Genomic DNA, 14,877 nt, shown 5'->3' with positions numbered 1-14,877 from the left:
TGACTTAATTGGTGAATTATACCAAGCACATAAGGAAATATAGCCATATAATACAAATTCTACACAAACTTTTCCAAAAACAGAAGAGTAGAAGCAATTCCCAACTCATACAATAAGGCTAGCATTACCTAGTTAGCAAAACCAGACAAAGATATTACACAAAAAGAAAACTACAGTTCAATACCTACCATGAACATGATGCAAAAATCCTAAACAAAATTTTAGTAAATAAAATCTAGAGATATTTTTTTAAAAAGGGTAATATATCATGTCCAAGTTGGGTCTATCTCAAGATTTAACAGTAAACATAAAACAAAAGTAATCAGTGTGATTTGCCATTTTTTGTTTTTTTTTATTGTGGTTGGAAGAAGTTTCACCCATCTTGTAGCATATAACAGGATCTCCTTCTTTAAGGATGAAAATACTTAACTTTTTTGTTTAGTCACTAAGTCATGTCTGACTCATTGGCGACCCCATGGATTGTAGCTTGCCAGGCTCCTCTGTCCATGGGATTCTCCAGGCAAGAATACTGGAATGGACTGCCATTTCCTTCAGGGGATCTTCCCAACCCAGGAATCAAACCGGTGTCTCCTGCATTGCGGGCGTATTCTTTATCACTGAGCCACCAGGGAAGCCCTATCAACAAACAAAAAAAGAGAACAATCATATGGTCACCTCAAGAGATGCATAAAAATCACTTGACAAAATTCAACTACTAGGAGTTCCTGGCGGTGCAGTGGTTACAACTCAGGTTTTCACTGCCATGGCTTGAGGGTTTAAACCCTAATTGGGGAACTAAGAGCCCTGCAAGCCACATGGCTTAGCCGAAACAAAACAAAGAAACAGAAAACTCAACAACTGTTCATTTTATATATCTATATGTATAAAATCCTTCAGCTGACTGTAAATAAAAGGGAACTTTTTCAACATGATAAAGTACATTTACAAAGAAACCTAGAGCTAACATCATGTTTAATAGTGGAAGAACAAATGCTTTCTAGGATGGCAAATAAGGTAAGAACATTCATTCCCACCACTTTATATAACATGGTACTAGCAGTCCTACCCAAGGCACTAGGAGAGGAAAAAAGATGAGGTACATGCAGACTGTAAAGAAACAACCCAAGGAATGCAAAAGACAAAAAGCCCTACTAGAGCTAAGTGATTTAACATGGGTAGTGGATACAAGGTCAATATACAAAAACCAATTGCATTTCTATATACAAGCAATGGACAATTGAAAATTAAAAACATATGGTTTGGCTTTCAGACTTCAGCAAGTTTCCAATGACTGCTCCCTCACAGAAGTATCAATTTGAATGAATATCCACATGCCAAAATACCTTCACAAGAGCTAAGGATTTTAAGTGGCAATTAGAGCACCCAGGTAAAGCAGAGAAATAAGATGCACTGAAGAGGGAAGGAAAGACAGTTTTACCTCATCCCGAGCACCCCTTCCTCAATCCCAGGCAGCCCAATGTGAAGAGAGATACCCTCCCCGTTGAAGAAAGAGAATGAAATGAACACTTGACTTTACTGAAGTCCCAGGACCAGGCCTACCCCAATGCCAGAGAAGGAGCCTTAATCCTTTCCTCATACAATACTGAAAATTAACTCGAGATAGATCAGGCACTTAAATATAAGTTAAAACTATAAAACTTCCAAAAGAAAACATAGGAGAAAATCAATGTGACCTTGGGTTAGGCAAAGAATTCTTAAGACACAAAATGCACATAAAGGATAAATTGTTAACTGGACTTTATAAAAATTTAAACAATTTGTCATTTAAAAGAAGTGTTACAAAAATGAAAAGGCCACAGACTTAGAGTAAATACTGCAAAACAAATATCAGGAAAAATATTTGTAAACAGAATATGTAGGGAACTCTTTAAACTCAGCATTAAGATAAACAGTGAATGCAATAAAAGAATGCAAAAGATTTGACCAGATACTTTACCGAAAAAGATAAATGGATGATCGATAAGCACATGAGAAGATATATATAGCATCATAGTCACTGATGAAGTGAAAATTAAAATCACAATGTAATAGTATCACATACTTACTAGAATAGCTAAAATTAAAAAGACAGAGAATACCAGGTGGAGGCGAGAATGCAAAGCATCTGTTTCTATCACACATACAATGGTACAGCCAGTATGGAAAGTACTGTGACTTTGTAATAAAATTGAACATACATTTAACCATATAATCCAACAAATCCACTGCTAGGTACTCACCCAAGAGAAATGGAAATGTGTGTCTACACAAAGACATTTCAGAGCAATTTTATTCACGATAGCCCAAAACTGGAAATACACCAAGGAAATGGCAACCCACTCCAGTGTTCTTGCCGGGAGAATCCCAGGGACGGGAGAGCCTGGTGGGCTTCTGTCTATGGGGTCACACAGAGTCGGACACGACTGAAGTGACTTAGCAGCAGCAGCAGTAGCAGCAGCAGCCCAAAACTGGAAATACACCAAATATCTATTGACAGGTAATTGAATGGATAAGTAAACTGTGGTATTTCCATGTACTGGAATGCTATATAAACAAACTACTGATGTGTACCGTAATACGGATGAATCTCAAGAGCATGATGCTAGCTGAAGGAAGTCAGATGTGAAAGGCGACTGATTTCACTTACATCTCAATCTAGAAAAGGTAAAATTATAGAAACTGATCTATTCCTGGGTCAGGGGTGAGAAGGGGCAAAGGGGACTGACTGCAAAGGAACACGGGACTTTTAAAGTAAAGGAAATATTTCCTATCTTGATTTTGGTGGTAGGTACGGGCTGTATTCATTCAAAACTCATTACACAGTGCACTTTAAATAGGTGAATTTTAACTGTACATAAATTATACCTCAAAAAGCAGAAAATAAATAACAAAGTGGAAAATTCTTAAAGAGAGGAATACCAGACCACCTTACCTGTCTCCTAAGAAACCTGTATGCAGGTGAAGAAGCAACAGTGAGAACTGGATGTGGAATAACTTACGGGTTCAAAATTGAGAAAGGAACACGTCAAGGCTGTATACTGAAATCCTGCTTATTTAACTTACATGCAGAGTACATCGTGCGAAATGCTAGGCTGGATGAACGAATCACAAGCTGGAATCAAGACTGCTGGGAGAAATATCAACAACCTCAGATATGCAGATGATACCACTCTACTGGCAGAAAGTAAAGAGGAACTAAAGAGCCTCTTTAAGGTGAAAGAGAGTAAAAAAAAATGGCTTAAAACTCAACATTCCAAAAATAAAGATCATGGCATCTGGTCCCATAACTTCATGGCAAAAAGATGGGGAAAAAGTGGAAGCAGTGACAGATTTTGCTTTACTGGGCTCCAAAATCACTTTGAACAGGGACTGTAGCCATGAAATTAAAAGACACTAGCTCTTTGGAAGGAAAGTTATGACACACCTAGAAAGCGTATTAAAAAGCAGAGACACCATTTTGCCACCAAAGTTGTGTATAGTCAAAGCTATGGTTTTTCCTATAGTCATGTATGGATGTAAGAGTTGAACCATAAAGAAGGCTGAGCACTGAAGAATTGATGCCTTCAAATTATGCTGGAGAAGACCTTTGAGTGTCCCTTGGACTGCAAAGAGATCAAACCAGTCACTCCTAAAGGAAATCAATCCTGAATATTCATTGGAAGGACTGATGCTGAAGCTGAAGCTCCAATCCTTTGGCCACCTGATGCAAAGAGCTGACTCACTGGAAAAGACCCTGATGCTGGGAAAGACTGAAGTCAGGAGGAGAAGGGGACGACAGAGGATGAGATGGTTAGATAGTATCACCAACTCAATGGACATGATCCTGAATAAACTCTGGGAGATAGTGAAGGACAGGAAAGCCTAGAGTGCTGCATTCCATGGGGTCACAAAGAATGGGACATGACTTAGTGACTGAACAACAAAAACTACACAAAGAAGTTTTTTCAGTGGCATATAATTCTGTCAAACCAGTCATTTAAGATCAAGGAAAAGTATATGAGCTACTGTAACATTCATAATGTAATAACATTTCTCTTAAGATGATGATTTTACTGAACATAATTTGCTTATTAATCTCCACAGCCAGATTAACTCTGTAACTAGAAAGAATATTTAGCAAGTTCAGTAACAACAGCAATAATAGTTCATCTTCCAAATGTCTGTATGCGTTTAGACCAATTGAAGACATTGTAAATTTGCTCTTAGGATGGCTGAGAATTAGGAAAAGGGCTCCAAGTTCTACACTGAGTAATGATTTACAGTAGACAGAAGTATACATTATTTTGAGACAATATTAGTAGTCCTTAAGTGGTAGTCTCACCTTTCTCCAGTTTAATCACAAAGCTCCTAAAATTATACACAGTACAAGGATCCCCAGGTGGTGCTAGTGGTAGAGAAGATATCTGCCAAAGTAAGAGATGCAGGTTCAACCCCTCGGTCAGGAAGATCCCCTGGAGGAGAGCATGGCAACTCACTCCAATATTACTGCATAGAGAATTCCATGGACAGAAAAGCCTGGTGGGCTATAGTCCATAGGGTCGCACAGAATCAGATGCAACTGAAGTGACTTAGCACATACGCACACACAAGGCAACAATAGGGAAAGATGAAGAGGAACCTGGACCACCTAGGGCTATAGTGAATGAGACTCCAGCAGAGCCGGACTCTTCACTGATCTGAATTCATAACAAGTTGGTTTTCCTTTGTCAGAGTGGTAAGTTACTTCAGCCTATTCCCTTTGGGACTTCAAGTGAAGTTTCTTTACAGTTTCTCTAAGAAAATCCTAAAATGGTTATTTCTTTCCTTCTCCCAAGACTCCCCCTCCATCACACTCCCCTAAAGCACTTCTCAGTTTCTTTTATGTGCATCTCCTGATTAGGTTCCCACTGGAGAGACAGTATGTCTGATTTCATACTTTATATGCAATATGGTTTTAATTCTTGAATAAGGGTGCTAAACAGTAACAAAAATCATGATGCTACTAAGGGCTGGGTTAGGGATGTGCATGTGGTATCTAAATTTGGATGTAGGAGTTTCCTAGAAAAAGACAAGACAGTATTGCTATTGCTTCATATCTTAGCACATGTTGGGAGCAGCTTGTCAAAGCAGACATTTTCAACTGCTAGGCTGATTTTAGCTGTCTATCTGCGCATCTCTGCAGCCCTGATCACCAAGCTTCAACAGAGGTATTAAGTTATGACAGAACAGGATTGGGCAATCTTATCACTTGTCTCTGTCTATAACAAACCAGGACAGATTAAAGTGCTGGATTAGCTACCCAAGAATCAGGACATAAGTGCTAGGCCCTGGTTAGAAAAAAATTGTCACAGGTAGTAATTAGAAGGAGGCCCAAAGGCTGAACCTGGCCTGAAGAGAAATTTAAAACACTTGTAAAGACTTAGCCCCTATCTTATTGCCAAATCAATTTTATTTCAACTTTTTATAAATGGGGGAAAATGTCTTACCTCAGCAGATTCCTGTGACACATGGTTATTACCTAAAGACAGATAACATCCCAAAAAAACACTAAGATGTTTTCAAGTGGACAGGTCCTCTCAAGAAGCATCTTCTAAAAAGAAAAAGAAAGAGTCTTCTGATCATCAAATTACATGAATAGAACATCATGTAACAACTGGCAGAAAAACCCATCAGCTTGCTATGGGGATTGTTACTGACTTTTCCACATATTTAAGCCTTTTTTCCACATCAGATGTAGGCCTTCTATAAACAAGGTGTGTGCTTCATAACAACTATATCCTGTACAATACCTGGGAATGGGCCCTGGTCATAGCAGATGTCAACAATGTAATTAATTTGAAAGGTTAAATTTAACTCTGTGTATCCAAGATCTCCCCCACAACACACACACATTTATACACACTCACACACAACAAACCAGGTTTATAATAAATTCTATTCATCGGAACAGCAAAGGACATATTTTTTTTAATTACATTATTTTATCTCTTCAAAGAATAGAAAACCATTTATCTGTTAACACTCTTTAAAAACAAACCTTCACTGTTTTATTATTCTAGGAGTATACATGTTATTTTTAGAAAATTTACAAAATAGATATAAAGGGGGAAAAGTAAAAACCATTCATAATTCTACCATAGAGAAATAACCACATTAATATTTTGATATATTCCCTTCTTTTATCTGTGCTTTCATTTGTGGGTATATTTCTTACTTTCTTTCTTTTTTTTAAATGTATGTGTTGTTTTATTTTTAACCTAACACTAATCATATTTTCATCAAAATTATCACTAATTTTTAAATATATAATATTATTTTAACTGTCAGAATAATCTTTCATCACATGGTTGAACTTCAGTTTTGGACTTTGAAGTTATTACCAACATTTCACCCCATATACAAGCATATACAAGATGCCTTTGGAGGGTCTGTCACTATCCCCAGGCCCATAGGGGAAGCTATCTGTGGTGGGGAATAGAAAGACGGTAAAATGTAAGCTGACCCCACTGTGACAGAGACCTCCTTCCTCTCTTCAGGACTAGCACATCAACAGACTTCCCTTAAGACAGCTTTTAAAATTATTATTATTTAAGTACTACCTATAGGACATAAAGCTTCAACTTATTTACCTCTCTAACCTCACTTGTCCACTTTGCCCTGCATCTTAATTCATTCCTCCTTCCCCAAAACTGGTTTCTCTCTCCACTACTACTAATGCCAATTTCCTTCATGAAAAGAACACTTCAAACTTAATGCAATCTGATAGTCCTATTGCGTTGTAATTACACATAGAAAATACATAATATTTTCACTGGATATTATCACTAGCACATTCTCTTGAGGAGTTGGGGAGAGAACCAAAGTGAACTTCTTCCTGAGATTATGATTGTCAGTACAACCTTGTGTCAGAGCCTTTGATTCTTACTGTTAGAAGCTCTGTAATGAGTCTGATTAGAAATAGCTCTCTTAAAAGATGTTAGCTAGACTTACTGTCCTGATCATTTTGAAATATATACAGATACCAAATCATTATGTTGGACACCTGAAGCTGATATAATGTTGTATGTCAATTATATCTTAAAAGAAAGAAAGAAAATAGTTCAGTAAAGGAACAGAAAGAACCTGCCAACCTGTGTTGTTTTCATCACTCAAACTAATATATTTCTTTTTCCATGACTACTGAGAATAACAATAGTTGACAATGGGGAAAAAGGGGGGAAGGAAATAAGTAGGAAATTGTGACAAACAGACATGTGGGCCAAGCTCCATTTAAATGTCAATAAATTCATTTAGATATTATGATATCTTGTCAGCTTCTAACACTGTAATCTTTCGGTATTTAGTATTAACTGGAGTTTTTTTTTTTTAAAGAACTTTTTTTTTCAGGTAAAAATACAGGCACCAGGAACAGTCAATGTTGTTTCCAGTAAAGTCTGACCTGCCTAATCCTGACAAGAGTCCACTGCACAGTTAAAATTGACAGTAGTCGCCGAACTTGCAGAGGCAATCCATGTGACTCAACCTGAATACAGTCCTAATCCTCACATTTAATTTAGGATGAGATGGTTTTCCAGCTGGGTTTGCATGTCTGTGTGTTTGAAAGGTGATGCAATGACATACAGTTATTTTACTGTAATTTTAATTCTTAAGTGTGTTCATTGGCCTTTAGTTGTTATTTTTCAGGACAGATCCACACTAATAGCATCCTGTATTTTCCTAGAATCTTCCAAACTCAAAGCTTTTAACACAGTCATACTATTATTTTCATTTTCCTGAGCTCCCTCTGAGGACGGGTGAGAGGTGCAGATGAGAAAATGAATACACAGAAAGGGAAGTGTGATGCCCTGGTCACCCAGCCAGTGACCAGTGCGTTTTCTTAGTCCAAATTATAATATCTAGCTAGACCAAGGCATTGGATCTTAGTGTATCTTATGGATTTTTTTTCCCCCCTGTATTTGCTAGTGAGAAACACACGCACCTATCTGAAAACAAACTTTTCTGGGCAAATAGCAAGTGCCAAGTTTGCTCTTTCATTCTCTTTGACTGATATGCAATCTGGAACCAAAGCTGAAATCCTGAGAGAGGAAACTACATGTGCAGATGATGATCCAAGACTTCCTTAACACTGAATTTGGGATTTTTCTCTTGCATGCCACGTGGTGCAGCCAAATACATAAACAACAACAACAAAAGCCCCACAAGGTTGTTTAAGCACATGCATTCTCCAGGCAAACGAACTGGGTGTCTCCAAAGGCCAGACTGGTAGGCGGTACAAGGAGACATATTTCAGCTTAACATAAGCAAGAATTTGCTAATAGTTAAAACTGCCCTAAATTGGGATCAACTGTCCTGTGAGCCAGTGAACTACCGACTATAGGAAACATTCCGGCAGAAGCTAGATGACAGCAGTACATGATACTGAAGGGAATTCCCACAATGAATGTTAGATTGATTTGGGTGATCATTAAGGACTCTCAACTCTTAACATTTTTTTTCATTCCCTGATCCTTGACAATGTCAGGCAGATTTCCTTAGCACCCCTTTCCACCACCCCCAAATAAGAATGAGAAGTGTTATCTACCTGGTGATTTTTGGTTACAATTAATGGAGCATATAAAGTAGTAGCTTCCAAGAAAGAAAGATGACTTAAATAGAATCATAAAATAGGATCTTAGACGAAAATTGAAAAACCCTTAGAGATAATCTGGTCCTATTCCCCACCGTGTGTGTGTATGGTAAGTCACTTCAGTCGTGTTCGACTCTTCGTGACCCTATGGACTGTAGCCCACCAGGCTCCTCTGTCCATGGGATTCTCCATGGGATCCCCACCCAGGAGTTGAACCCACATCTCTTGTGGCTCCTGCATTGGCAGGCGGGTTCTTTACCACTAGTGCCACTTGGGAAGCCCATCCCCCACCACACCACACCCTACCCTACCCCACCCTACTTTAAAAAATAGATTTAGAAACTATGGCCTAAGGAAACTATCATCCCAAGAATCTTACATTCGTCTACTAGCCAGGTGTGTTGAATCTAGAATATTACTTTTTAAACTGCCAAATATTTGTTGAGTGCCAATAGGGAATTAATTTTCCTGATGATAAGGATTTGTTTTAAGATCACAGAATTGTGTACAAACCCCATTGCATAACTCAGATTCAAACTGGAGTGTCTGTGGATTAATCAGAACTTTCTCCTCTCTTCTCAGAGTGTCTGTTTTCTAGGCTACTTATACATTCGATAAAGGGCACAAAAGGATATAGAAGTTTAGAGGGGAAATTGGAGAGCGATCTTGGGATAAAAATTAGTGGCTAAAATTTGAATGTTGGATTATCTTTGGGTTTTACTTTTCGATGTTATCCCTTCTCCTATGATCAGTTAACTCCCAACAATATATCAATATTTATTAAGAACGTATTGTGCACAGAGCATTGTGATCATCCACAAGGCCATTAAAGGGATTATAAAAATTAACTATTAACTCCATGAAATTAGCATCAGGCTTAAGACAGCCTTGAGGAATGTTAATATAAGGTCAAATATCTTTTTTCTTTGGTTACTGCCAGCACCAAATAGAAACAAATTTGCAGCAGGGCTCATGTGTTTGTAAGTCACATTCAGAAGATAAAACTAGCTCTACTCATTCTCATTAGGTAATTGAGAGATTAGTAAATTTCAAAACTATGTGTAAAATATTGGATGAATTTACCAAAGTGCTTAATTAAAAGTAAACATAATTCGAATCCACAGTGAACACTATACTCAATGGTGAGAGACAATGCTTTCCTCTAAGATCTGGAACAAGACAAAAATGTCTGCTCTTGTCAGTTCTGTTCAACATTGTACTGAAGGTTCAAGCTACGGCAATTAAATTAGAACAGATTAGAAAAGAAGTAAAACTATGCTTATTTGCAAGTGAGATGATATAGATAATCCTAAGGAATCTACTAAAAAATGATAAGAATTAATATCGAATTCAGCAAGTTTATGGGATACACAACATACAAAAATCAATTGTATTTCTTTATCCTAGCAATGAACAAACTGAATTCAGAAAACAACTCCATTTACAATAGCATCAAAAAGTATAAAATAATTAGAATTTAGCAAAAGAAGTGTAAAACTTGTACTCATATTGCAAAAAGAAATTAAGGAAGACCTCAATACCCAGGGGCGGGGGAGCCTGGTGGGCTTCCATCTATGGGGTCACACAGAGTCGGACACGACTGAAGTGACTTAGCAGCAGCAGCAATAAACAGAAAAATGTCTGTGTTCATTGGAAGAATTAATATTGTTAAGCTGGCAATACTCTCCAATTAAGCTACAGATTATCACAGTCCTTATTAAATCCCAACTTGCTTCTTTGCAAACACTGACAAGCTGATCCTAAAACATGTATAGAATTTCAAGGGAATAGCAAACACTATCTTGAAAAACAAGTGTAAAATTAAAACATTTTCTGATTTCAAAAACATACTACCAAACTACAGTAATCAAGATAGGGTGGAACTGACAGACAGATAGACATACAGCTCAATGGAACTGAGAGACTAGAAATAATCCCTCCCATTTGTGATCAGTTGATTTTCAACAAGAATGCCAAGACCACTTAATGGGGAAGAATGGTTTTTCAACAAATGGTGCTGGGACAACAAGCTCGCCACAGGCAAATAAACAAAAAAGAAAGTGAATACCTACTTCATACCGCACACAAAGATTAACTCAGAATGGATCATAGATCCATTCGTAAAAGAAAACAGAAGAAAACCTAGGAGTGAATCTTTATGAGCTGTAGCTTGGCACTGGTTTCTTAGATGTGACACCAAAAGCACAAGCAGCAACAGCAAAAAATAGATTCACTGGACTTCACTGCTGTTAGGAATGTAAAGTGGTGCAGCTGCTCCCTCAAAACGTTAAATACAGGGTTACCGTGTAATTCCAGCAATTCCAGCCGGAATTGGACTATTTATGTACTTGATAAATGGGGGTAAGAGGATAAAGAAGCTTAGGAAAATTCCACTCCAAGGTATATCCCCAAGAGAAATAAAACATGCCTACACAAAAACTTGTACATGAGTTCTCATAGCAGTGTTGTTCATAATAGCCAAGAGGTAGAAACATGTCCATCAACTAATGAATCGATAAATTGTGGTATATCCATACAATGGAATATTATTCGGGCATAAAAATTAATGAAGTACTAATACATGCTACAACATGGACAAACTTTGAAAACATTATGAAGAATCTGCCATTAATCCCACCCAGTATACCCATTATCTCAGACACTATTGTTTGTACTTCTGTAAGTTGAATTTGGGTCTTTTAAAAATATCATCCATGTTTCTACTTAACATATTCATCCTTTCCTCTAGTCTTTTGAACCTATGGAACAGAGTTATAATAACTATTTTAACATCCTTGCCTGCTAATTTTAACATCTGCATCAGTTCTGGGTCAGTTTGATTATTTACTTTTCTTATTACGGGTCATATTCCCCACTTATCTGTGTGTATGCCCAGTAATTTTTCATTAATGCCATTCATCATGAACTTACCTTGTTGAGTACTAGATATTTTTGTAGTTTCAATTTTTGAGTATGTTCTGGAGCACAGTTACTTGGAAACAATTTGATCCTTTCGTCTTATTTTTAAAAATCTGTTAGGCAGGACATGACCTGCATTTAATCGAGAGCCAACTTTGCCCTACAACTGAGGCAAAATCCTTCTGAGTACTTTGCTTAATGATCTGTGAGTTACAAGATTTCCAGCATGGCTGGCGGCAACAGGCACTCTGCAGGCCCTGGGTGAGTTCTTGTTCCTGCAATACCTTCAGGTGGTTCTTTCCCTAGTCTTGAACAGTTCCTTCGCATTCGTGTGTTGGTGACAATTTTGCTGAACAGCTGAGGGGGACCCTCTGCAGATCTCTAGGCTTTGGTTGTTGTCATTTTTCTGTGTGTGTGTGTAGTGCTCTCCTCTCTGATATTCTGCCCTGCAAACTCTGGCTGTCTTGGTCTCCCTGGACTCTGGCTCAGCTTCTCAACTCAGAGAATCTTCCAGGCTCTACCCAGATTCCACCTTTCCGTGTCACCATCTGGAAAATCTCTCAAGGCAGTAGGCTGGGCGTGCACAGGGCTTACCTCATTCTTTTCCCCTTTCATCAGGTCTGATGTCCAATATCTTTTTTTTTTCAAACTTTAAACTTTCTATTTCATATTGGGGTATAGCCAATTAACAATGTTGTGGTAGTTTCAGGTGAACAGTGAAGGGACTCAGCCATACATATACATGTACTCATTCTCCCTTAAACCTGACTCCCATCCAGTCTGCCACATAACATTGAGCAGAGCTCCATGTGTTAAACAACAGGTCCTTGTTGGTTTTCCATTTTGTATATAGTATTGTGTTGATACCCAATATCTTGAAAATGGCTACTTAAAAAAATACTTTCTCTAGATTTTTTTGTTGCTTCTGGTGGGAGGGTAATTTTGATCCCTTTGACTGCCATCTTGATAGGAAGTGGAAGTCCAAACTCATGCTAAATTTAGCAAAAAAAAAGTAGAATTAACTGGTTCACAAAACCACAGAAAGGAAGAAAGTACACTAGCCTTAAAGCTGACTGCATATATCGACTCAAGACTCACCAGAGCACTTTCTCTTTCTCTCTCCCTCTGTCTTTCCATCTCATTTCTACTTCTGTATTTTGGCCACATTCAAGTGGGGGTTACAGCCACTGTTGGCTCGAGAGCTCACCCTGAAGCCAGCATACCAAAGACAAAGATAGACCTCCTTTTCCTTCTCCAACTAGGACAATTCGGTGTGAGAAAGGGCTTGATGTGGATGCATCCCATGTCTATGTATTGCTTCCCAGGTGGCGCTAGTGGGAAAGAACACACTCACCAAGGCAGGAGACCCAGGAGATGTGGGTTCAATGCCTGGGTCAGGAAGATCCCCTAGAGGAGGAAATGGCAACCCACTCCAGTATTTCTTGCATGGAGAATCCCATGGACAGAGGAGCCTGGTGGGCTACAGTCCATGGTGTTACAGAATCGGACACAACTGTGTGACTGAGCATGCATGCACATGTCTAGGTACCAACCACTAAGCCCTGGAGGCTACATTAAAAGACTGACCCAACAAGCAACAACCAATGATATTTAACTGTTATTTTAATTTGCAGTTTTTTATTTTTCCTGTGTTTTTCGTGGACATTCATTCATCCAGTGGGTATTTACTGAGTGTCCACTGTGTGTCACTATCCTAGACACCAAAGGCTTATTAGACTTTTGTATTTATTTTGTGACTTTCCAATCATTTGGTCATTTTTCTACTGAGGTATTTGTCTTCTGCTTATTGATCTATGAGAATTTCTCGTATATAGATGGCATCAACTCTGTCACACATGTAGCAATATTTAACTTAAGTCATTTGTCTTTAATTTTGTTTTTTATAATATTTTGGTGTACACCGTTGACTATGTAAAATCCTTTAGATTCCTGACCTTTATGTTGATATAGTCTTCTCACTTTTAAGTTGGTCACATTGGGCATGTTAGCCAGTTTCTACTTGAGATCCACCGAGTCATATGTAAAAAATCAACTTTTGTCAAGTGTCTCTTCTGAAGTTTAATTGACTCCTGCTCCTTGTAAGACTCCCAGCCCTGCAGGCAGCGATGCAAAACAGGTTTTCTCCCAGAAGGCTAATTAAGGGAGGGAAGACTTCTGCTGTATTTTCCAAGCTCATCTCAGACTTGGGTTATAAACAGATAATCTAGGTGATGATGTCATCTGATTATCAATTTAAGAAAAATCTGTGAGTGAAGAGACTGATAAGTTAAATAACAACACATTCATTTTTCATTTAGGACACTTTAAATTTTGATCTGCTCTGATCTGAGAGCTGACTTAGTTCCTGGTAGTCCCAGGAGAAAAGCAGGATGCCTGCCTCCACAAAAGTCAGTGTGCAGGAACTGCTTCTGTCATAGAGACCCACTTGTTGGGAATAAATAAACACCCTGCATGTTCAGTAAAAGTAACAAATGGAGACTGAGGCTTCTTGGCTATGTTACAAGGGGTCCTCTAAGCTCCAAATACAACTTTTTTTAAGTGTGTGAAAAGAAACCTTTCCTGTGATCTTTAGCTTGGCAGATTACGGTCCAATAAAACCTTCTGCAATGACAGAAATGTCTTATATCTGTGCTGTTCAAGATGGCTACTGAGTTCTTGAAATATAGTGAGCAAGGCTGAGAAAATAAATTTAAAAATTTTTATGCACTTCAATTAATTTAAGTTTAGCTAGCCACGTGTGTAGGGTTACCAGACTCAAGTTCAGTCTCTCAGTCATGTCCGACTCTTTGTGATCCCATGGACTGCAGCATGCCAGGCTTCCCTGTCTATCACCATTTCCCGGAGTTTACTCAAACTCATGTCCATTGAGTCGGTGATGCCATCCAACCCTCTTGTCCTCTGCATCCCCTTCTCCTCCTGCCTTCAATCTTTCCCATCATCAGGGTCTTTTCCAATGAGTCAGTTCTTCACATCAGGTGGCCAAAGAATTGGAGATTAAGCTTCAGCATCAGTCCTTCCAATGAATATTCAGGACTGATTTCCTTTAGGATGGACTGGTTGGATCTCCTTGCTCTGCAAGGGACTCTCAAGAGTCTTCTTCAACACCACAGTTCAATGCCAAAGCATCAATTCTTCTATACTCAGCTTTCTTAATAGTCCAACTCTCACATCCATACATGACTACTGGAAAAACCATAGCTTTGACTAGACGGACCTTTGTTGGCAAAGTAATGTCTCTGCTTTTTAATATGCTGTCTGCTGCTGCTGCTGCTGCTAACTCACTTCAGTCGTGTCCGACTCTGTGTGACCCCATAGATGGAAGCCCACCAGGC

The 14,877-nt window shown here is 38.5% G+C and overlaps 1 long non-coding RNA gene across 1 annotated transcript in view; it reads right to left on the bottom strand.

The window, feature by feature from the left end:
• Positions 1-380: 380 nt before the first annotated feature.
• LOC129536892 (uncharacterized) overlaps positions 381-14,877 on the bottom strand; it is a 31,292-nt gene continuing 16,795 nt past the window's right edge. Inside the window, exons 6-7 of the long non-coding RNA XR_008681885.2 lie at positions 5,466-5,569; positions 381-636 (exon numbers count right to left, since the gene is read on the bottom strand). This is a non-coding gene — a long non-coding RNA (uncharacterized LOC129536892). The remainder of the gene's footprint in view (positions 637-5,465; positions 5,570-14,877) is intronic.

Source organism: Moschus berezovskii, chromosome 6 (genome assembly GCF_049115385.1).
Source record: "Moschus berezovskii isolate FMDL1 chromosome 6, NW_MosBer_1.0, whole genome shotgun sequence".
Classification (NCBI taxonomy): Eukaryota; Metazoa; Chordata; class Mammalia; order Artiodactyla; family Moschidae; genus Moschus; species Moschus berezovskii.
This window is presented reverse-complemented; position numbering and strand designations above follow the sequence as displayed.